Source organism: Canis aureus, chromosome 9, assembly GCF_053574225.1.
Source record: "Canis aureus isolate CA01 chromosome 9, VMU_Caureus_v.1.0, whole genome shotgun sequence".
Lineage (NCBI taxonomy): Eukaryota > Metazoa > Chordata > Mammalia > Carnivora > Canidae > Canis > Canis aureus.
Window position 1 is genome coordinate 69,873,979 of NC_135619.1, and position 22,127 is coordinate 69,896,105.

The following is a 22,127-nucleotide window of genomic DNA, read 5'->3' on the forward strand; positions in this document are numbered from 1 at the left end:
GACCCAGAAGACATAACTCAGCAGAGACCTCTCAGACCAACTATCTTCAAGGATTGACTATTCAGAGATACTAGACAGAAAGTCCTGGGCTGAGTTCGGGGAATGAAAGCTCAGGCCAAATTTGGGCCAGGACATCTATTTTAACTTCTTAATTTAGGTGTTGTTGAAAATGAACTGAATGACCTCTTTAGTTTAGAGCTCATTGTCTAACCAGGGATGCTGGCAGACAAATAGTGCAACGCCCTCTTACAAGTATCATGGTGAGAGAGAGAGAGGTACTGTGCTGCTCTCTGGAGAGGCACATTCCCAGCCTGTAGGAATCAGGCAATGCTCCCTGGAACTTCCTCCAGGCATCTGAGCTGAATTTTAAAAGAAAAACCGTTGAGAACTTGTGTCCACATAAAAACCTGCATACAGATATTTATAGCAGCATTTTATTCATAACTGCTAAAACATAGAATCAGTTGAGATGTCCTCCAATGGGTAGATGGTTAAATGAACTGTGGCACATCTCTACAATGGAATATTATTTAGTAATAAAAATAAATGAGCTATCTAGCTTTGCAAAGACATGAAAGAAACTTAAATGCATACCGCCAAGTGAAAGAAGTCAGCCTGAAAAGGTTACATAACGCAGGATTCCAGCTATAGGACATTCTGGAATGTGGAGGCAACTCTATGGAGACAGTCAAAAGGTCAGCGACAGCCAAGGATTTGGAAGCAGGGAATGAAGGATGAAAAAATTTGTTAAAAAAAAAGAAGACAGGCTACAATAAAAAGTTAGTGGGGAAGAAAATTCTAGTTGTTGGCAATCATAGGAACCAAGGCGCAATATGTGAAAAGGCAAAGCCTACTTCTGCCAGGACAGGTAACGCTGTGCTGTGGAAACTAAAATATAAGGGGGGGAGTGATGGGGGATGGGGCCAGTGAGAAAGTGGTACAGACCATAAGAGCCTGGAGTTTGTCCTTCAGACATTGAGGGATGTCTAAAGAATTTAAGGACAAATATGAAATGGACACATTTCTTGTCAACTGCCCAAGAGAAGCTGTGGATTCAATGTAAACCATTGACTTTGACTTCCTTCTCTGCTGCTCTTCCCAGAACAGCCAGTGAAGAGGAATGTGATTGAACATTTTTTCATATCTATTCTGTGAATATATTTCACTGGAAGTGCCAGTCCAGTGATTGGTGGAGCAGCCTGGAGCCAGGCAGCAGAATGAGTCAGTGAAGGAAGACCAAAGGTATGGTTCCTTGGGATCAGAAGCATTTATTGTAAATCTATCGTGTGCTAGACAGGTGTGCATGTTCTCTGTCTCTCTCACCTGATCCACATCTTAAGCTGTCACCATGTCTACACGTACGCTCTCAAACTTGGTATTCCATGTCTTTCCATCAGATTTAAAGCCTGCCCAGTCTTTGGCATTGAAGTTCCTCCTTGGCACACTTCATACCACTGGAGTGAGGGATAAGTAACCGGCAGTGCACTGACCATTAGGTCAGTAAATTTATATAGACTTCTGTATCCATAAACTTACAATGTATAGACCATATTAACCATTCAGATTTGTTTCCTAGGGCTGTCATAGGAAAGTATCACTGACTGAGTGGCTTCAAACAAGAGATCTTTATTTCCTCATTGGCCAGGAGGCCAGGAGTCTTGGAATTGGGGTGTCAGCAGTTTCTTCCTTCTGTAGGTTCTGAGGGAGAACCTCTTCCATGCCCCTCTCTTGGCTATGGGTAGCAACTGGCCCTCCCTGGAGTTCTTGGCTTGTGGCTTTCAACTGTCTCTACGTCCATCTTCTCATGCCTTCTCCGCTCTGAGTCTTTGTGTCTCACATCTCCTTTCTCTTACAAGGACACCAGTCACACATGTAAGGTCCACTCCAAATACAGGATGAATGCTCTTATCTTCATGTCTGCAAAGGCCTCATTTCCAAACAAAGTTATATTTATTAGTACCAGGGGTTGGGAGCTGGTCAAATCTCTTTGAGAGACATGGTTTGAGGCCCCTATACCACTATACAGATTTACAAGATGAGGCTTAAAATAGGTAGGTGGATGGCCCCAAGCACACAGCTAGTAAGTAAAACAACTAGAGGCCTGCTTCTGTGATTACAAACCCAGGTCTCACAAATGAGTATCTTTGACTTGTGGCAATGCATCTGGAGATGCACATATTGCACTCACAAACAACGAGAATCAGGGATGTATTAGTTGAGACCTCTGGGCAAGAGAAGCATCCTTTCTCCTTGGTGGTAGTGTACTGGGTATTGCTACATCACAAGTGCCCTCAAACTTATTGGCTGAAACAATAAACATTTATTATCTCACAAGTTCTGTGGGTGAGGGATCATATAGGGTATGGTTGCAGCTTCTGTCTCAGGGTTACTCAGAGGCTGCTTCAAGGTGTTGGCTGGACCTGTCACCATGTCTAGTCTTGGTTAGGAAAAGGTCTGCTCCCAAGGTCACTCACAGTTATTGGAAGATTCAGATCATCATAGGCTGGTGGCTGAGGGCCTCAGTTCCTTACTAGTTATTGGTTAGAGACCATCCTCCATTCTTTGTCATATAGGTTTTTTTGTAAGGTAGCTCACCTCATGGCAGCTTGCTTATCCACAGCAAGTAAGTGAGAAGAATAACAGAAGGTACATAAAGACAAGAGGAAAGTCATCACCAATCATAATCTAATCTTGGACACAACCTCTTAATCATTAAATTACTACTTCCAACCTTATTCAGGGATGGGACATTTAGAAGATTCTAAATATCAAGATATAGGATCATTGTGGCCCATCTTGGAGACTGACTCCCAGAGGGAACTACTGAAGTAGACCTTCATTCATTTGTGGCTAGAGAGATGGAAAGATGTGAAGAGCAGGACTGGAGATATTTTACTCTGATGAAGGGAGAGCTGGGCGTTCCCAGAAACCATGGCATAGAGCCTGGGGTGGCATCAACATTAATGGACCAAAAGAAGAGACCCAGAAGAACATGGTCCTTGTGACATGATTGAAATTCTTGATCAAGCCTCACCTGAATGAAGCCAGGAAACTCTGAACTATTCGGATAACACTGAGTAGATACATTTAATCCAAAGAAAGTCCTAACAGGTGCACGACCCTTTATAAAAATAGGGTGGAGGAAATTACTCCAAGTTTATTCACCTCTTTAGACAGTTCACTCTATTTCATCATTCAGTGCCATTTGCTTACTAGTGACCCACATCAGTTTTGCAAGCTGACCTGGGGTGACCATCAGCAGCCTTATGGTTGGGTTTCTAGCTGTGTTCATATTCACTTTATGTAGAAGAACTCGTGTTTTATTAGCCTCAAAGTTAAGCAGCCGATTGGGTTAAGAACTGTCTACACCTGAGCACATAGTCACCCCCCCCCCATCCCAAGGATTATTTCTTTTACTGTGTTCACAGGTGGGTTTCAAACAAAATTAGTAATGAGATCTTGCCTCTAAATCCCTTTTCCCTGGTGAATTCACTGCGGGAATCAGCTGGTCTGAGGCGAGCTCATGTGGCCTGTGTTTTTCTGCTGATGTTGAAATTTTACCATTGCTCTGCTTTGCCCTTCCACCTGCAACCACCCACACAGAGACAACTAACCATTAACCTGTCTTTTTCTGTTTCACTGAGGAATTTGTTAACAATGAGTGGCCTCAGCACCCATTCCCTCTCCCCTTTCCTCAGGCTTCCAGCAACACTGACATGTAGAAAGTCACACTGCAATCGCGGAGACATATGTGTGCTGCATTCCTTTTAACTTTTTTAAGAAATACACGTTGTTCTTTAATCTTGATATGAGTCTCTCCCTTCCTGTTATCCAACAAACAGTGTCTAATCTATAGTCTTCTAGTTAGTTTTCTGATGAAAATTACAGATGATAGAACCACACCTTCTGCTTTAGGGACTGTGACCCTCTCCCAGGTGGACACTTGGCTCCCCCACAACCTGCTCCACCTTGATCATGGAGGTAAGAAATAACTATTCTCTAGAGAGGTCACGTCTGACTCATAAAAAATAAAAAGGAGGTAGATAATAGGAAGGGTGTGGATTTCGTTATGTCTTTTTTTCACATTTTATTTGCAGAATTTTAATGACTAGATAGTAGCATTCCCTTTTATTTATCTACTTTCAAATTTTAATGAATACTTCTGGCTATAATTACCTCATTTCTACATTTAAAATGACTAGACACATACAGTTTGGGGTAAATTGTATCTCAGTGTGATGGTATCATATAGTATCAAGTACCATGTAGGCATGGATTAATCAATAAACAAATTCAGTTCTTATGAGCCGCAGTTAGTTCTTTAAATTGAAGAGGAATTGACAAAAGGAGGAATAGGGTTTATTGCTTCTCTCCTAGGATAAAAATCTACCATGAATTGGTTCATTTTTCCTGTTGTTTCTTTATCATCCAGAGAAATGGCTTAATACTGTTAAGAGTGGCCACTGTGAGAAGGCTTGCTCATTCTTTTTCAACAGATTTCCTTTTCTTTTCTTTTTTTTTTTTTTTTTTCAGATTTCCTTTTCTGTACCCAGCAGACACTTAACATGAAAAAAGGTGTCTCAGTGTCCCCTCAAGTCATTGGTTCTGGAACGTTCATAGAAGATTGACACCACTTCTAACAGTTATAGAAAATAAGATCATCCCCTTTCAAGGATTTGGGGTCCTCATAAGATTGTGAATCTAAACTCTGAAGCTCCTTGTGTTTAGTAAGATAACAGTGGTTGCAGTAGATTCCATTTTTTGGTGCTTTGGCAGATGTTTCACCGACACCCAGTTCTGACCCTGATAGCATTGTTGTAAGATAGGGGCTAGCGTCCCCATTCCTCACAACATGAGGAAATTCGTGTTCTGACAGATCAGATCACGTACAACAGCCATATAGCTCATCAAAATCTTAAACTAAAGAGGTCTGATGCTTAAACTTTATTTTCCTCCCATTCACTGCTCCCTATAAACTACTTTATTATTTATCTATATCTTTCCTTTTGAAGTAGTCACACCAGTTCCTCCTCATATTCTAATCAAGGCAAGACTCACTGCATTAAGGAAGGCAGTTGCTTGAACCTCTCCATCTATGGCTGAAACTTAGAGAGAGGCAGGCGTGGACCTCTTGAGACGGCCCAGACACAGGTGATAGGGTCCAGGTGAGACCAGAAAGGGCAGGAGGTGAGCTGGCTAATGGACTCCCACCATCCGCCCACGGGGAACCCAGGGGGCCCAGAGGCTCAGAATTGTTAGCCAGACTAAAAGAGCATTTTCACTTATCCCAGGGGAGAGCTATTTAGCCAGGACAATTAGGCCATTTAAACTGACCATATTTTGTGTTAAAACCAAGGGAATTCCTAGTTCAGCCTACCTGGTGTTCTTAACGTTGCTGAGTAAAGACAGTGGTGAGGGAACACTGGAGTCTCCACTTGGCTAGGTGACCAGAGAAGATACCAGCAAAGGTTTCCTAAGCATCTGTGGACAGCCTATACTCATGGGAGGAGACAGTGTATAGGAAGAGGTGCACAGAGAAGGTAAAAGTCACTGAACATGAATGATGAGACTATAATAAAGTTGAAGATGGAAAGAGGAGGGTCACAGTGTAGGATGAAACTGTGAACTATGGGATAGGGTAACGATTGCTTCGATGAGGCATGTCCAGGCCACACTGGGTCAGCCACCTGGCTAGGGGCTGGGGAGAGGGACTGGGGTGAGGCTGGAGGAGAGGATGACTCCTTCCTGAATCCGGAGGGGTGCTAAGGAGTAAGCAGGGCAAAGATGGACATAGAAGAGAGTCTTTTAGGACAAAGGGGTATATGTCCCAGCACAGTGATTTATTTACATTTACATTTAATTCAAAATAAATTTAAATTTAAATTCAGGAAGAATGACTTTTTTCATTTTCAAGGTGAACTATTTTAGGTATTCCCACCCTCCAATCTTCCCCGCACCCCCATTGATGAAACATATCAAGTTGCTGCAGAATTTGACTTTCAAAGTCCAACCAATGTTATTACCAGTTAATGTGCTAACCAATCTCTCGGTAAACACCCCTTTCTGTTCTCTCAATTTCCTCTGGGTGCCTCACACAGAAATGCCCTCTGCTATTCTCTCTGCTTGCTCTATGTAGCCCTCAGGACTCTGATGGAACCACACCCCTCTAAGAACTTTTCTGTGATGCTCTACAGTCTTCTCTTCTCCATCTCTCACCATTCTCTGGATACCAACAAAGCTATACTCTAATTTCTAACTAAATCCTCTTGTTTAATGTGTTTATGATAGCCCCAGTTCCAGTATGAGCCCTGGAAGGACAGTATTTTTATTATAGAATTCTTGATTCCCCAACATATGTGAACACAATGGGTCTACTCACACACTTACCAGCTACAGGTACGGTTTCTCACGACTAACTCCAACAATATTAGATTTTCTGCCATAAAAAAAAACAACACTTTGCCATGTTTGAGATCTCATTTTATCTTAACCAAATTTCCTCTCCATTTTTATTTTAACAACTTAAACTGATTAGAAGTTGCCTCTATAACAATAGAAAGGTCTCAGACTTTACGTACTAGACTTTTCTGAAGGTTATCTGAGGTGTTTACAGAACACTTTAGAGTTTACTAAAAACTTCTGGAGTCATTTTTAATATTTTTCTATAACAGACTGAAGTTATATCATCTACCCATTTGGCAGATGAGGATGCTAAGGCATAAAAAGGAGACAAGGGTAAGCCTACTAAACTATAGGAAAGAAAGTAGACCCGAGCTCCCTACCATCAAATCTCATGCTCATTTTGCTATAATACACTGACCATTACTTTAAAAGATTTACTTTGAAAGTATATGCAACAGTATTTATGTAAAAGCATTAACTGAAATGTGGAAGGACAGTGCTCTGTGGAAGGACAAGCACTCACTAGGGCTGAGTGAGGAACGGAAAAAGAAAAGATGTGTTGTCTTGAGGCACAGAGACATTTCTCATCCTTTCTCCTCATTTAAGCAGTCAAATTGTACAGCAAGATACTGTGTTTCCCTCAAGCCCTGTTCAGGCATTGCAAAAAGCTACCCATGCAGAAGCAAGAATAGTAAGGGCTCTTGTAATTTTTAAATAAAGACATGTTGACTATAAAACAGTCAAACCTGAAAGCTGAAATAACTAAAGAACATGATGCTTTCGGGCAGCCCGGGTGGCTCAGTGCTTTAGTGCTGCCTTCGGCCCAGGGTGTGATCCTGGAGACCTAGGATCAAGTCCCGCGTCGGGCTCCCTGCATGAAGCCTGCTTCTCCCTCTGCCTGTGTCTCTGCCTCTCTCTCTATCTCTCATGAATGAATAAATAAATAAAATCTTTTTTTTTTAAAAAAGAACATGATGCTTTCAAGTGAAGAGGAAATCTGTGAAGAAAACTCAGGAGGAGAGTGACCAACAGTTGGCACTCAAGAGGTACCAACTCAAGAGGACTGAGGGATTTGTTCAACAAGCTGAGCTGGAGGTAACAGCACTTTCAGGGTCATTGTGCTTTCTGGTGGAGGGAGAAGGGCTGTGAGTTCTGGCTTTGTAGTTTTGTGCAGACTGCACCTGGGCAAAGCTCTGCAGATGTGGACTATGTGGTATGAGAAGGATGCATGCAGATTGGAGGGCATTTAGCCAAGGGATCCAAAAATAATTAGAAGAAGAGTGAGATTACCTTTCATGGACAGATACAAAGACCGACTGTATGTACTTACCCTAAATGACAACAGAAGGAGACCAGAAAGATAATTGAATGATCGTGAAGATCAAAGGGCTAGAAGATTTGCTCTCTCTGGCACAAGGGTCTAGAATTGCAAAACCCAGACCAAATGTAGGATGCTAAAAGGCAGGTTGCTTGGCAGAAACACTGTTTAAAAAAAATACACACACACACACACACACACACACACACACACAAGACTGGGAAATTATTTTCCTAGGAAGAGCTCAGAGTTGGGGAACCAATCAAAATATACTGTTAGAAACCGTCAAAATGCTTTTGGAAGAGAGGAACCATTTGTGATCAGCCAAAAAGAGCTTGGAGGATCTCCTGAGATATATAGTTCATCATTGTTTACTCTGATAGTGTGGCATAAAATAAAAAGCTTGATTTATGTTGACCAATCATATGTATATTCTACAAACAGAGCCTTGAGAATAAAAATTATACCCCTAAGTTTCTTACTGCTGTGATAGGCTATACAGTACCTCTTTGGAAGAAGTTCCTAAATGAACTTCAAAGAGAACACAAGCACATTTCTGAAAGTGTGAACTCAGGGATTATCCAAGGAGAGAGAACAAGAAATCAGATCGGTGAGGAAGAAGAGCACTTTTGAGGCAGAATTTTGGCAAGTTGATCTCAAAAAAAAGGAAACTATAAATAATTTGTACAAATATACATATTTCCATTTATTTCACACATTCATTCGTGGTACTGACAGTTGAATGATAGACAAAGGAGAAGAAACTCTCCAAGAAGTAAACCACATGCTGATGTGTGAAGGTTGACTAGGGGTTAGGTAAGGTTGGGAAGAAGGCAGCATATGAGCAGACTGAGACCCAGAGAGAACAGAGTCCAGTGCGGAATTGAGTGATCCAACATGGCTACAGAGTTCAGAGAAGCAAGACACAGAAATCCAGATCTTTGTGAACCACACAGAAGCTTTGAAACCCACAAAAGAGCAGGAGAACCTTTGGAAAATTTCAAATAGAAAAAAAAAATGGCGTGACGATGTTAGTACTTTAGAGTCACCATCCTGGCTATTAGATGGTGGATGGGTGGGGGTAAAATAAAGAGGCAGGGAATGAGTTATGAGTTTGTGCAGAAGTACAGAAAAGAGACAATGGCAGCCTTGACCAAGGGGATGATGGAGAATAGTGTTGGATTGGGGAGGCTGAACAGATTTGAAAACTATTGTACAGGAAACATCCCACAACCTTGTTTTTTAAAGATTATTTATTTATTTATTTATTTATTTATTTATTTATTTATTTTTGAGAGAGAGAGAACAAGTGCTGGGAAAGGTGCAGAGGGAGAAGGAAAGAATCTCAAGCAGACTCTCCATTGAATGCAGAGACCAATGTGGGGCTCAGTCTCAGGACCCTGAGATCATGACCTGAGCCAAAACCAAGAGTCAGATGTCTAATCAACTGATTCATCCAGGTACCCCAAAACTTTGTTGTTTAACAAGACAGAGGGAAGTTGTTTTTTGGGTAGAATCATTTGGACATTGAGCATATGGTGATGCCACTAATGAGGGAGTATTGAAATGAATAAGGATTTAGGGGTACATAAGGAGATGAAAGTAAAATCAGTTCAAAGCTTTGAGTTTGAGGGTTCTGTGAAATACTCAAGTCTCTAGACAACCATCACATCCATGAATGGAAAGATCCGGGGTGTAGGGAGAGGCAGGACTGGAGCTACAATTCTGGAAAGCGTCAGCATCTGAGTGGATAGTGCAGCCAGGGGAGCAGATGGATTACCAAGACACAATGTAAAGAGTTATTATTCTGATATTTTGAAATGCCATATGGCCAGCCCTGAGGAACATCAACAGCTAATGACTGGTGGAGAAAGACAGTCCCAGAAAGAAGAGTGAGGAGAGTATTTGGAGACACAAGAAGAAAACCAAAACCCAGTTGCATAGGTGCTAGGATGCTACCATGTGTCACGTTTTATTGATACAGAAATGAATAAGACAAGCTTAGATTATTGACCAACCCAGAGAAGACAGGAAATTTTCTGAGATGAAGTGACATGTAGGTTGAGTCTTGAAGACTGAACAGGAATTCACTGGGAAAAGAGAAGTCACATCAGTCAAGAGGGGCAAAATGTGCAAAGTCACAAAATCATGGCCCAACGTGACATGCTTGAAAAATGAGAAGTGACTGTGTGCTGCACATCCTAAAATTCGTGTCTGTGAGGAAGTATCTGAGAGGATATGGGACAGATGGGGATTTGAAGCAGGAGCCTGTGCTAAGAGGCTTGAGGTTTTCCTTGCTAAAGATGGAGACCCTTAGAGATTTATAAGAAGGTAAGGAACATGGGTTATCTTGGTCTAGAATCATGTGCTTAGTAACTGCCCTGAAAACTACAGATCTGTGTGGAAGGACTTTTTAGGAAAGAGAATCAATAGGCTTCAGATGGTAATGCAGGAGATGCAGGGGTGGGGGCTTCCTGGAGCTAGGTCACCCATGATGTCTTGGTGCATGTCTTGGGCATCTGTGTGGAAGACTCTGCTTTTCTGGGGGAAAAAAAAGGAGGGTGATAGTTTTAGAGGTGGGTAAGGAGTAGTTCACTTAGGGTGAACTTCATTCTGACAATTCCCATCCAGTAGATATTTCCTTTAAAACAAACAAACAAAAACCCCTGGGCAGTAGTATCAGTCAGATGGCAGGAATTGAGAGGAAGTAAAGGGATAATCCAATCTTAGTGGAATTTCTATGTGACCCCCTATAGCTAGGTCAGAGACCCCAGACCATGGCCCATCCTGTGTCAGCATTATCCGTCTTCCAGGGTCTTTGGAAAGGAGGGCAACTGCCTTCCACTGAACATCCCCTGTGTTCCAGGAGCTTCACCCATGTGATCAATCAGTGTTAATGCCAACACGATGAAGTTACCCTCAGAAAGGTTAATTACTTGCTCATGGTCAGAATTTAAAAATGGCTGAGTTGAATTTCTAGCCCAACTCATGTGGTTCCCAAGGGGCTTTTCCTTTCTTTATATCAGCACTCTCTCCATCATTGATCACACTTAGAATTGAGCATTATGCTGGCAAAACAGTAGGCTGACCCCACTACTTCCTGACTTTTCAGCTTGCTGAATCGCTATGGACCAAAAGAGAGGCTAAAAGTTAGTTGAGTTGGAATCAGTATGTGCCTTACTACTCTGACAGTTCCTGCTGGCCTTGATGAAACCCCCACAAGGGTGGCTGGTGAGACTGTGTTCTGATTACCTTTAGTTTTTATCAGTGAATAAAAATCTCTCCTAGAAGCCCCTGGGGGAGAGGTAATGGTTGGGGTGGGCCATTGACACTCCTCATCTCTCTTCCTCCATATTTATTGAGTATCTCCTAGGTGACAGATAGCAGGTAGCACCCTTCTCTTCATACTCAAGTTGACAAGGCAGTTATGTCCCTATCTTACAGATAAGAAAAATGAGGCTGAAACACGACATTTTCCAAGGTCACATCTCAATCTGGGTCTCCACAGCAGTGGGTATATATTTCTGAATAATCATTTACACGTTTGTCTCCTCCATTATGCCCTGAATGATTGACAGGAGAAAGCCCAAGCATTCCACCTCCGATCTCCAATGCTTCCTGGTGTTGGTATAGTAACACGGACAACATGCTCCCAGCTGCACACACAACAACAACAGGCAACTCTGGTCGGGCATGTTATTGCAGCCCCAGCTTTCAGTAAGGATATTAATCACTTTTGTATAGTTCTCTCCCTGCCCCTTGATTTTGTGTTGTGTCCACTGTTTACTTTTAACTGTGTCTTCCTTGTGAAGAAGGTGGTATTATCATCCTAGCTTTTGCAAACATAGAAAGCAGGAATCTAAGAGTTAACAGACCCACCTCAGTTCACAGGGCTTGCTAAGGGTAGGCAGGGAATTAAGCCCACAATTTCTGAACCTTAACTGTAAGTGATGCACACAGGTAGGATGCAGGTACCAAGATAAATAGGACGCCATGTGTACCTTCACAAAGCTCTGGTCTCTTGTCAGAAGATGAGTTGAGGGATAGGTGCACCCTTTCCTGTTGCTTGTGGTAAATCTGTGAGTTCCAGTTAAAGAGTCTGCACTTTAATGTAAGAATCAACTCCTTGCTTGGGAGAAGAAAATCAAATAGGTCTGCAAAATGGTTGAGAGGCTGACTGCTTCTTAGATGGCCAATGGTTTCTCACCTGTTTGTATGTTTTTCCACCACAGCAGTGAAAAAGAAGCTAACAACCCCAACCAGAAATGGTCCCGATGATCTTTCCAGGATGGGATGTCCTGGCCAGGGACACAGCATGATATCGCCAGCAGGAAGTAGGTAGGAATTGAGTGGCGAATATGCTAGTGTGGATTATTGCCATAATTGCTTTCTGGAAAACAACAAATTTAATTCCCAGTAAAATGCCATAAGAATTTGCCAGGTCCTCTGATGGGGAAAATAAAATGCCCTTCCTAGAAATTTCACATGCTCTGTGGTTTCTAGAGAGATTCTAAAGACTGCAAAGAAAGATAACGTGGTGATGGGGTTTTGGAACCCATGTGAATTTCCCTGCCTCATCAAATGTCTGTGAATGCTTCTTTAATAGACCATAAGCTGCTAAGTCCATGCTGGATTTTTACTAATTTCTGTGAGACTAATGCCTGTAGAGTCACTCCTCTTGAGCTTAGGTCTGCCACTTACCTAAGGTCACAAAGCCCCGATTTTGTTGTCTCTAAAATGGGGCTAATTCTAGAATTTTCCCTGTAGGTTTGTCAGGAGATTTCTGTCCGTTTCTTTGGGTTCCGCACTCAGCCTTGCGCCTGGCCCACTAAAGGTTAGCAGTGATCGTGATTATAAACGTGTACAGTTTCTCTTCTTCTTTAAGTGGGTGTATTGCAACTGAGCTCTTTTACTTCAATGATTTCCTTTCTTCATGCCATCACTTCCTTACTGAATTGATTGACTTCCTGTGAGTCGAGACTACTTTCCAAAGGCTGTTTTGTGCACCTGCAAAGCCCGGCAATGGCTTGAGAGTAATATCTAGCACTAGGTAAATGTCCATGGCTCTGAACTTTCTGGGAACAGGATGGGCGAGCTGAGCTAGGGGGTGTTGAAGTGTAGAGCAAGAAGACTCAACTCCTTTCTTGGGATAATTGAAATCATTTCAATTCATTTCCTTCTTGGTTGGACAGAAACATGTTTTCAATAGTGAGCAAATCTTGAGGGAATCCATTGACCTGAGCAGTCATATAATGCATAAAGTTAATGGACAAAAATGATATTCATCTTCAGTTTATAATAGCATTTTCTTCCACGGCACCTAAACTTAGGGGCGGCCGGGGATGCTATCCGAACAGCAACCGTGCCACGGGCAGATGCATGACCTTTGTTGTATCTAACAATTATTGGATCTATGGCGAAATAAAATAAAAACCAACACAAGTTTTGACACTAAGATAATAAATTATAAATTATGGAAGTCTACGGCACCGAGGATCTTGTAAACAACAGGCTGGTCTCTTAGCAACAGACCAAGGAGAGCAGGTTGTTGATGGGAATGGAGCAGACAAGAATGTTTTGCAGTGATTGCTATGGAGGACCAGAAACAACATTTTAACACCTGCCCTAGGCCTATTCTCTGCCTACTCCTTCTTTCTCCAGTGGCCAGCCCTGGCCGTGGGCCAAAGGGTGTCCCAGGACTTAGGAGCCCCGTCACCGACAAACCCAGGTGCTCGGCCCCACAGAGAGGACAAAGAAGATACAGGCAGTGGGAGTCAGGGGGTGGGGTGATGATGCCCCCCATGAACATGATAGAATTAGACAGGGGGAGAGGGAATCAGTAAATGCATCCTCGTTTGACATTGTCTGAAATGATAACTCTAAACGGGGGACTCCTTTCACTCCCCACCCCCAACTCCTGTTGGCTTTCAAAATCTCACTTAGGGTGGTTGTCATGAAGGAATTTAGACAAGACTTTGACAATGTGCCAAAATGGTTTATTTTTAAATGTTGTTCCCGAAAGCACCAGAATATTAAGTTGGAGCAAATGTTGCTTAGGAGAGTGGAGGGGTTGTGGTCATATAGACATTTGAAGGGAGTGTGTCGGTTTAAGGTTTGTAGAATTAATGCAGACAGTTGGGTGAGACGACCTGATGACCTGAGGAATTTTGAAAAGTGTGTGTGTGTGTGTGTGTGTGTGTGTGTGTGTGTGTTTCTCAATTGAAGGATATTGACAAGGTCGGAGTGGAGGGAGAGGTTTTCTTTAATTAATTAGATGTTTACCTTGAGTATCTTCCCTCAGTGGTTTAGACAGTCACCTGCCCACATGGTAGGAATGAGTCTCTTAGAGTGGAATCTTCCTAGAAAAATCCTAGGAATCACAGTAGAAAACGGCCTCTCACTCTGTGAAAGAAACAGTAAGTTCTGCATAATCCAAACCACTAGGCGAGCGACATGCCATGCCAATTTAGGATTTTAAGAAAATATCAGCCCCCTAGTTGTACGTGGGCCAAACGACCTGCATCTCCCTCCATAGCACTGACTCTGTGCATTGCATTGTCTCATAATGAAAGTGGCTGGCTAAATTATGACGACTTTGGATTTATTTGGCATGTCATTTTAAACTTTTCATATGTCTAAATTTGCCATTCACAAAGGAAGAAAATTTTCTGTCATTCCCCAGAGTCTCATTTTTTTTTTTTTCAGGCTCCTCTGATATCATGAAAGGTGGCTCAGTGACTTCCGAAGTGATTAGCTCCCATCCAGAGATTTTAGAAGGTATTTGTGCTTAGGAGCTGTCTGCCGGGATGAAATTCTATCAGGGGTAGTGGCCCTGGCCCCATGGGGGAGGGGCTGAGGCTTTGCACAGTGCCCTTCGAAGCCACCTGGGTATGAACCCCTTCACATATGGGTCCCACAGCAGCTCCTGCAGTGAAGGCCCCACCATGCCATTCTGCAGGTGGACCAATGTCAGATAACTTTCCTGAGCTCAGTGCTGGAACCCAGATTCTATTCCAGGATAGACTGAGTTCAAAGTTCGTGTTCTGGGGCACCTGGGTGGCCGTTGGGCCTCTGCCTTCAACTCAGGTCATGATCTCAGGGTCCTGGGATCGAGCCCCACATTGGGCTCACTGCGCAGCGGCAAGTCTGCTTCTCCCTCCTCCTCTTCCTCTATGATCTCTCTTGCTCTTGCTCTCTCTCAAATAATTAAAAAAAAAAAGTTAATGTTCTATTTACACAGTGGTCTACCCTAAGAACAGGTCATTGCCAGACTCCCTATACAAGGCAGTCTTGCTTTTTCTTCCTCTTATTTTTTTCTATTACAAAAGAAATATATCATCACACACGATCATGAAAAATCAGTATATTTTTCATGCCATATACGATTAAATGGCAAAACCTTCTTTCATCCTCCACTTGGCCCCTGGAACATATCCACACACACCCCCCAAGTATATTAGCAGCTCTTTTTAGACCTGGATTTTCGCTCTCTGCAGGGGAATGTTTCTGTACAGAAAGAATGAGTCCTTTTGCCTCTTTAATTTTTCCATAGTTGGTGCATTTTGAGGAAATACCATGTAATCTGCATCTTTGCCGTGCTTTTGTTTTACTTAGCTTTCTTCATATTGAGGAGAACACTGAGCTCTCTGAACCACCCCCAGCCTTCACGCCGGCTCTGAATCACCAAGCCCAGCAACCCCGAATGCATGAGTGTTAGAGTCTGAATTCGTAACTGAGCACAGAAGCACTTCCAGCAAGTTCTGATCTCGGCAGAATGAATCTCCCCTTTCCCAGTTGGATCGGAAACCTGCATCATCACAGGCTCCCCCAAGTGATGTGAGTGCACAATAGGGTCTGGGGAAACCCTATGCCACACTCTACTTCTGCGGAGAGAAGACACAGACCACTTGTGGAGGCATCGAGGGAGCTCAGCCTTGCAGTGGAGGCTCCTAGAACTCCCTGGGAACCCGGCAGGAGACAGCTGTCAGCACCCACCCAGCTGCCGAAAGGAAGCCGGGGACCCTTCCTCCTCTAAAGAGGCCCAATTTCAACGACATTACAGTGAAGGCTGTTGGGACAGTCTCCCACCTAGTGCTTTGGAGCCCTGACCCACCTCCGAGGTGACCTCACCATCCTGCCTGGCACCGGGAAGGGCCAGGGACCCGGCTGGGCAGGCGGCGAGACCCGGCTGGCTTCCTGGCCCACTGGCTCCCGTGCAGAGGGTGGCGGGGGGGGGTCCCCGATTCTGCCCAGAGCCTTTCCCCTTGCGAGCTCACGTTCCTGCAGCACCTCCCGGCTCCGGCCCCACAATGCAGCGCTCGGCTGGCAGCGGTTCAGCTGAACACTAAACACTTGGCTCCGTTTCAACACGGCTGCCAAGATTTGGCAAGCAGAGAGTTGCAGGGAAGCAGCAGGCTGCTAAACCCTTTCACATTTTTAATTAGATCCACACACCCATGTCTTTGAGCTATCATAAATATACAGATGACATCGAGAGCATTATTCGGGGTTAAAAAAAAGGGGGGGAGAGCAAACTCTATACAATGGTACAGCTTCCCTTCTTAGAATGATTTACTTCTCGTTAGTTTGGGGGCTAAAGGCAGAGAGAGGGGAGTGATATTTGCTTCGGCACAACGGTGTCTGATAGCAGATCTCCCCAGGATCTGGAAAACTCGGGTCTCAGGCCTCCTCGCTGCTGTCCGGGGCTGCATGAACATTCACCAGAAGAGGGCATTCTTGGCGGCAGCTTGGCCTCCTGCAGCCGGAACTCACAGGGTGGAGTGTTTGAGGAGTGGCTGCTAAAGCCACCCCCACCCCCTTCTCTGGGTGACAGCCTTACCATCCCACAGAGCCATGAGCTTGGCTCCTCTGCCCTAAAAAGTAGTCACTTTTGCATTCAACGTTGCTTTAATACTTTGTCACTGTATCTCCTCTGGTTTGTCTGCTGGCATCCTTCACTGTAAAATAATTACTGCTGCTCCTTCTTTTTTTCTAAACCTCCTGCCACAACAAACACACTCAGCTCCTTGTGCTCAGAACCACCCTCCCCGCCTCGCTCAGCTTCTGGGTGAGTCTGAGGTGGGGGAGGGATGGGAAATGTAAATCTTGAGTCCGGTCCGATGGTCCTGGCTCCCACCCTGGTTCTGCCGTGTGGCCTCGGACACACGATTCCAGAGACTCTCTCTCGGGTTCCTTCATCTGAATGATGGTGAGTCAGCTCTGACCTCACAGATTGCACGTGGGCGTTAAATGACCTTACGCATGAGCGAGGCCTGTGGCACAGCTGGTGGCACTCCATCACTATGGTTACAGGGACTGTGACCCCGGAACACGCGCCTGTCCCAGGGTCAGTGGACTGCAACGGTGGTCATGCTGGTTCTTCATGGGATTCCTGGCCCGTGTCCTGTGGCTCCTCTCCTTTGTGACCAAGACCCCTCTGCTTCCCAGACAACCAGTTCCCGTGAGATTCACTTGCTGTGGGCCGCCGGCGAAACAGGGTTCAACTTCCAGGCCTCTGCATCGGTGCGCATGTCCTTAATTGTAAAGACATGTAAAGAAGGAAATGAAACACTTGACGTGCCAGGAAAGAAGTCTCTCTCATTGTCCCATGTGAGAGTACAAAATTTATAAATAGAATCATCCCAAGCATCAAACACGAAGGCAGCAAACCCACAGGCACGTTGGCCTCTCCTCTTTCTCCCCGACTCTGCACACCATCCGGTCCCTTCTAGAGAAGACTGGAGTCTGCTGTGGGCACCCTTACACCTTCTACCTTGTCCTGCTTTGATTTTCTCTTTCCCGTCCAGCTTGAAAATAGATCATATTTGACTGCGGCCACATTTCCTTTGTGCTTTTTCTGCAAACAAGACAGTCAGACCAGTGAGATGCCCGGGTCCATTGAAATGGGATGCAGATCATTCTAGGCCCAAAGTGCACCTTTCAGTAGATGCAAACGCTGAGACAGTGGCTAGTGGGCCGCGGCATTCTCATGTTCCCCACCATCCCTCGTCCCATCTGTGCCCCTACACTGTCCAGTGATAGGGACTTCTCTTTAATTAGGAGATGAAGAAGGATACAAGCACACACACAACAAAAACAAAACCACAGCACCTGGAAATGAAGAGGAGAGTGATCACCTCCAGCACTGCAGAAGGCAGAGGGACGTGGAACCAGTCAAGCTCCGATGGGGATGTATCGGTGCTCACCAGTAGTTATGGACACGGAAGAAGCAGTTAATCACCACAAGAATAAAACAAGGTATAACCTGGATAACAGTCTTCCTGGAACAAAAGGTGTCAGGCTAAGGTCAGTCCTGGTTCCTGAGATCTTCCTGGCTGCCCCCGATGTGTCATCCCCACCCATGAGTTGAGGACACCAGGACACACTGACCCTTCCGGTGCCTTCTGTGACCTGGGAATGGTGGGGTGCATGAACGAATACATGTATTTAATGTCTTGATTTTATCTTTTTTAAGTAAACTCTATACCCACCTTGAGGCTCCAACTCATGATGCTGAGATGAAGAGTCCTATGTTTTCCTGACTGAGCCAGCCAGGCATTCCCTGTATGTAATGTTTTTAAGGCCATGTTCGTCTGCTGAGACTGCTAGAACATGGTGCCACAGACTGGGTGGCTTAAGCAATGGAAATTTATTTTCTACCTGTTATGGAGTCTAGAAGGTCAAGAGCAAGGTTCCAATCAATTCGGTTTCTCTTGCAAGTGCTTTTCTGATGTGCAGATGACCAGCCTCTCACTTTGTCCTCCGTGGCTTTTCTTTGGGTACAAGCATGAGGAGGGAGGGAGAGAGACATCAAGAAGGAGAGACAGAAAGCTTTCTGGACCTTCTTCTTGTAAGAATGGTGAGTCTGTAGATCACACCGCTGCCTTTATGGCCTTTTATAACATTGATTACTTCTGTTGGGGCCCTATCTCCGATTAGAGCTCTACTGGGTCTAGGGTTTCAACATGTGAATTTTGTGGAGACGTGTGCCTTTAGTCCACAATAAAAGTGTTTCGTGTGCTGTTGGAAGGACATGGGGTCACACTGGGATTCGACTCTCACTCCAGCACCTACTAGGTGTGTGGTCTTATGCAAGCCAGTTAACCTCTCTGAGCCTTGTTTTTCACATTTGAAAAACAGGGATTAAAAAAAAAAAAAAACCCTTTCCCAGAGGAAAATCACACAGAGTGTGATGACAAAGAATAGAAGAAATAATGCATGCAGAGCACCTGGCCCAGGGAGATACTCCAAAATCACAAGCAGCTAGGGTGGGCCCTAGTTGATATTATTTTTTATCAACACCACCCACAGAGCCCATCCAAAGTGCTGGCTCTGCATCACAAATGTTCTCTGTCCTGATGCTTGCATCTCCTAGTCTTTAGCAGCAATGCTCCCCGGGGTCACCATGGCAAACAGGAAATATAACAGAATGTCACAGTGGCTTCCAAGGGGTCCAGAGGAAATCAGTGCTCCTTTCCATGGCAGTGACTCTCCATGTCAATAATCACTTTATCATTAGAGCATTTTGTATTAGGCATTGACACAGTTAAAACATTAACACAATCGTGATTACCTTGGTTGAAACTCCTGCCTAAAGCAAATGTCCTGCAGGAAAAAGAAACAAAACTATTTTCTAGATGCAGAGTCTAGAGTTAAGGGATCCAAGATCCCACTGCCAAAAAGTGATAGAACATGGGTCCAAACAAAGAATGATGGAATCCCAAAGGCTACACACCCCAGGCTTCACCATCCTGCCTTGAGCAGCAATCACAACAATGACGCTGAAAACCAACCATCCCAGCCTTGTGCCTGCAACACTAAGCTTTTATTCTCATGCTCATTGTTCTCAGGTTTGCTGTGGCTGGTGTATGAGCTGGACTTGGTTCATCTCGACAGCTCGGCTGCATGTTGTGTATTGGCTGGGTGAGGTTTTTGGCTGCAGATGGGATTCATGTCCACCCAATACAGGCTTTCTCTTGGTCCTAGGCTAAAGGAGGGGTGGCCACCCCAACTACACTGAGACATAAATCCAAAGAAGAGAAAGCACATGTAAGGTGTCTGATTGCATCGTGTCAATGGCATTCCAGTGGCTAAGCCAAGTCATGGCCAAGCCCAACATCAAAGAGAAGGAAGAAAACTACATGCACAGTGGTATGGGTGGGGTCGGGAAAGAGTGAAATTTAGCTGAACGATCATCCAAACTAGTAGGAGTATCCTGAAAAAATGACAGACAAAAAAACCCTCTGTGATCAGAAGGTTGCTCATCCTCTCTAAGGCCTTTCTAGTGGTTTAAAGCCAGCATCCATTCTGTTTGGTTAAGTGTCATTTCTGCTGGATCAGTGGCCAAGCTTTACTGACTTTAAAATACTTTGACTATCACCCTTGATTATTAATATCCAAACCACTAACTTCCTAGGACCTGCAATCTCCAGCACCACTGAGCCTCGTCATTCTGAAGGTAGAGCCTTGCCCTTCTACAACAGGGAAGTGGATACAGTTTTCAGAGCTGAGAAGATGAGGGTGATCATAACGGCTATAACACTTTCTAAAAGTGTGACTTTGGCCAAATGGCATGATCTATGTGAATCTCAGCTCCAAGGATGTTCGCAGGCTGCTATAAAAGGTGAACTATTTGATTCATTCACTATGTTAACACAGGGCCTAACTTAGAGCATGCACTCACTAAGTGATTGTTCTCTGCCTTTCTTTTTTTTTTTTTTTTTTTTATATATATATTTTTTTTATTGGTGTTCAATTTACTAACATACAGAATAACACCCAGTGCCCGTCACCCATTCACTCCCACCCCCCGCCCTCCTCCCCTTCTACCACCCCTAGTTCGTTTCCCAGAGTTAGCAGTCTTTACGTTCTGTCTCCCTTTCTGATATTTCCCACACATTTCTTCTCCCTTCCCTTATTTTCCCTTTCACTATTATTTATATTCCCCAAATGAATGAGAACATATAATGTTTGTCCTTCTCCGACTGACTTACTTCACTCAGCATAATACCCTCCAGTTCCATCCACGTTGAAGCAAATGGTGGGTATTTGTCATTTCTAATAGCTGAGTAATATTCCATTGTATACATAAACCACATCTTCTTTATCCATTCATCTTTCATTGGACACCGAGGCTCCTTCCACAGTTTGGCTATCGTGGCCATTGCTGCTAGAAACATCGGGGTGCAGGTGTCCCGGCGTTTCATTGCATCTGTATCTTTGGGGTAACTCGGCCATAGTAACTTCTTGCAAGATACATCCACGAAGGCAAAAGAAACAAAAGCAAAAATGAACTATTGGGACTTCATCAAGATAAGAAGCTTTTGCACAGCAAAGGATACAGTCAACAAAACTCAAAGACAACCTACAGAATGGGAGAAGATATTTGCAAATGACATATCAGATAAAGGGCTAGTTTCCAAGATCTATAAAGAACTTATTAAACTCAACACCAAAGAAACAAACAATCCAATCATGAAATGGGCAAAAGACATGAAGAGAAATCTCACAGAGGAAGACATAGACATGGCCAACATGCATATGAGAAAATGCTCTGCATCACTTGCCATCAGGGAAATACAAATGAAAACTACAATGAGATACCACCTCACACCAGTGAGAATGGGGAAAATTAACAAGGCAGGAAACAACAAATGTTGGAGAGGATGCGGAGAAAAGGGAACCCTCTTACACTGTTGGTGGGACTGTGAACTGGTTCTCTGCCTTTCATTTGACTATTAGAATGAAATTTATGGAATTGTCAAGAATAATCAAGTGCTGGCAATTTCATGTAACCTGACATAATATATTATAAGACTCTTATGGGCAAATGTGATGTTTCCTTTAACTGTATTCCCTACCATCCTGATTATTGAGTAAATGTTGAGTGTTGGAGCAGAACACATACTCACAGTGTTTTCTCCCAGTGGTGAGGATGGAATGGAGATTGTAGGGAGGTACAGATGGAGGGGGATGGACAAATGAATCAACTACTTACTCACTTGCTTTCACCAAAATGGAAAGTGCCAAATGCTGGCAATGGTGTAAAGAGGGGATGGGCAAAGGCACAAGGTTGGGGGTTGCTGGAGAAAATCTGTGCACATTTCATAGTGTGGGGAAAGGATTGTGTGTTTTGGAATCGAGCAGCTAGGGAGGTTATAACCTCAGCTCTTCCAAAACAAGTATGAAATCTCAGGCAAGTGACTAATTTCTCTGAGCTTGTCAGCTATAGAAACTGGAATACTGCAGACATCATGGACTTAAGAACATTGACAGGGAGCCCACTTCCTAAGTAGAGCTCAGCTCTCTCAGTGACCCATCATCATCCTAACTTTGCTCCAGGCCAATTCTGAGGTTAGGACTGAGAGGAAGGAATACTAGATGAATGCAAAGCAACAGAATTCCAGGG

At 44.0% G+C, this 22,127-nt stretch overlaps 1 long non-coding RNA gene across 20 annotated transcripts; it reads left to right on the top strand.

Moving 5' to 3' along the window:
- The first annotated feature begins 465 nt into the window (after positions 1-465).
- Positions 466-20,414, top strand: LOC144321118 (uncharacterized). Of its 20 annotated transcripts, none has more exons than XR_013386832.1 (9): positions 466-868; positions 1,103-1,242; positions 1,398-1,496; positions 3,916-3,981; positions 4,534-6,735; positions 7,371-7,497; positions 11,953-12,058; positions 14,426-14,497; positions 15,335-20,414. It is a non-coding gene; the product is annotated as an uncharacterized LOC144321118 (long non-coding RNA). The 20 variants fall into 20 exon arrangements; XR_013386840.1 differs by lacking the exon at positions 14,426-14,497 and having other exon boundaries at positions 15,335-15,556; positions 17,168-20,414; XR_013386837.1 differs by having other exon boundaries at positions 11,953-12,054.
- The last annotated feature ends 1,713 nt before the right edge of the window (positions 20,415-22,127 follow it).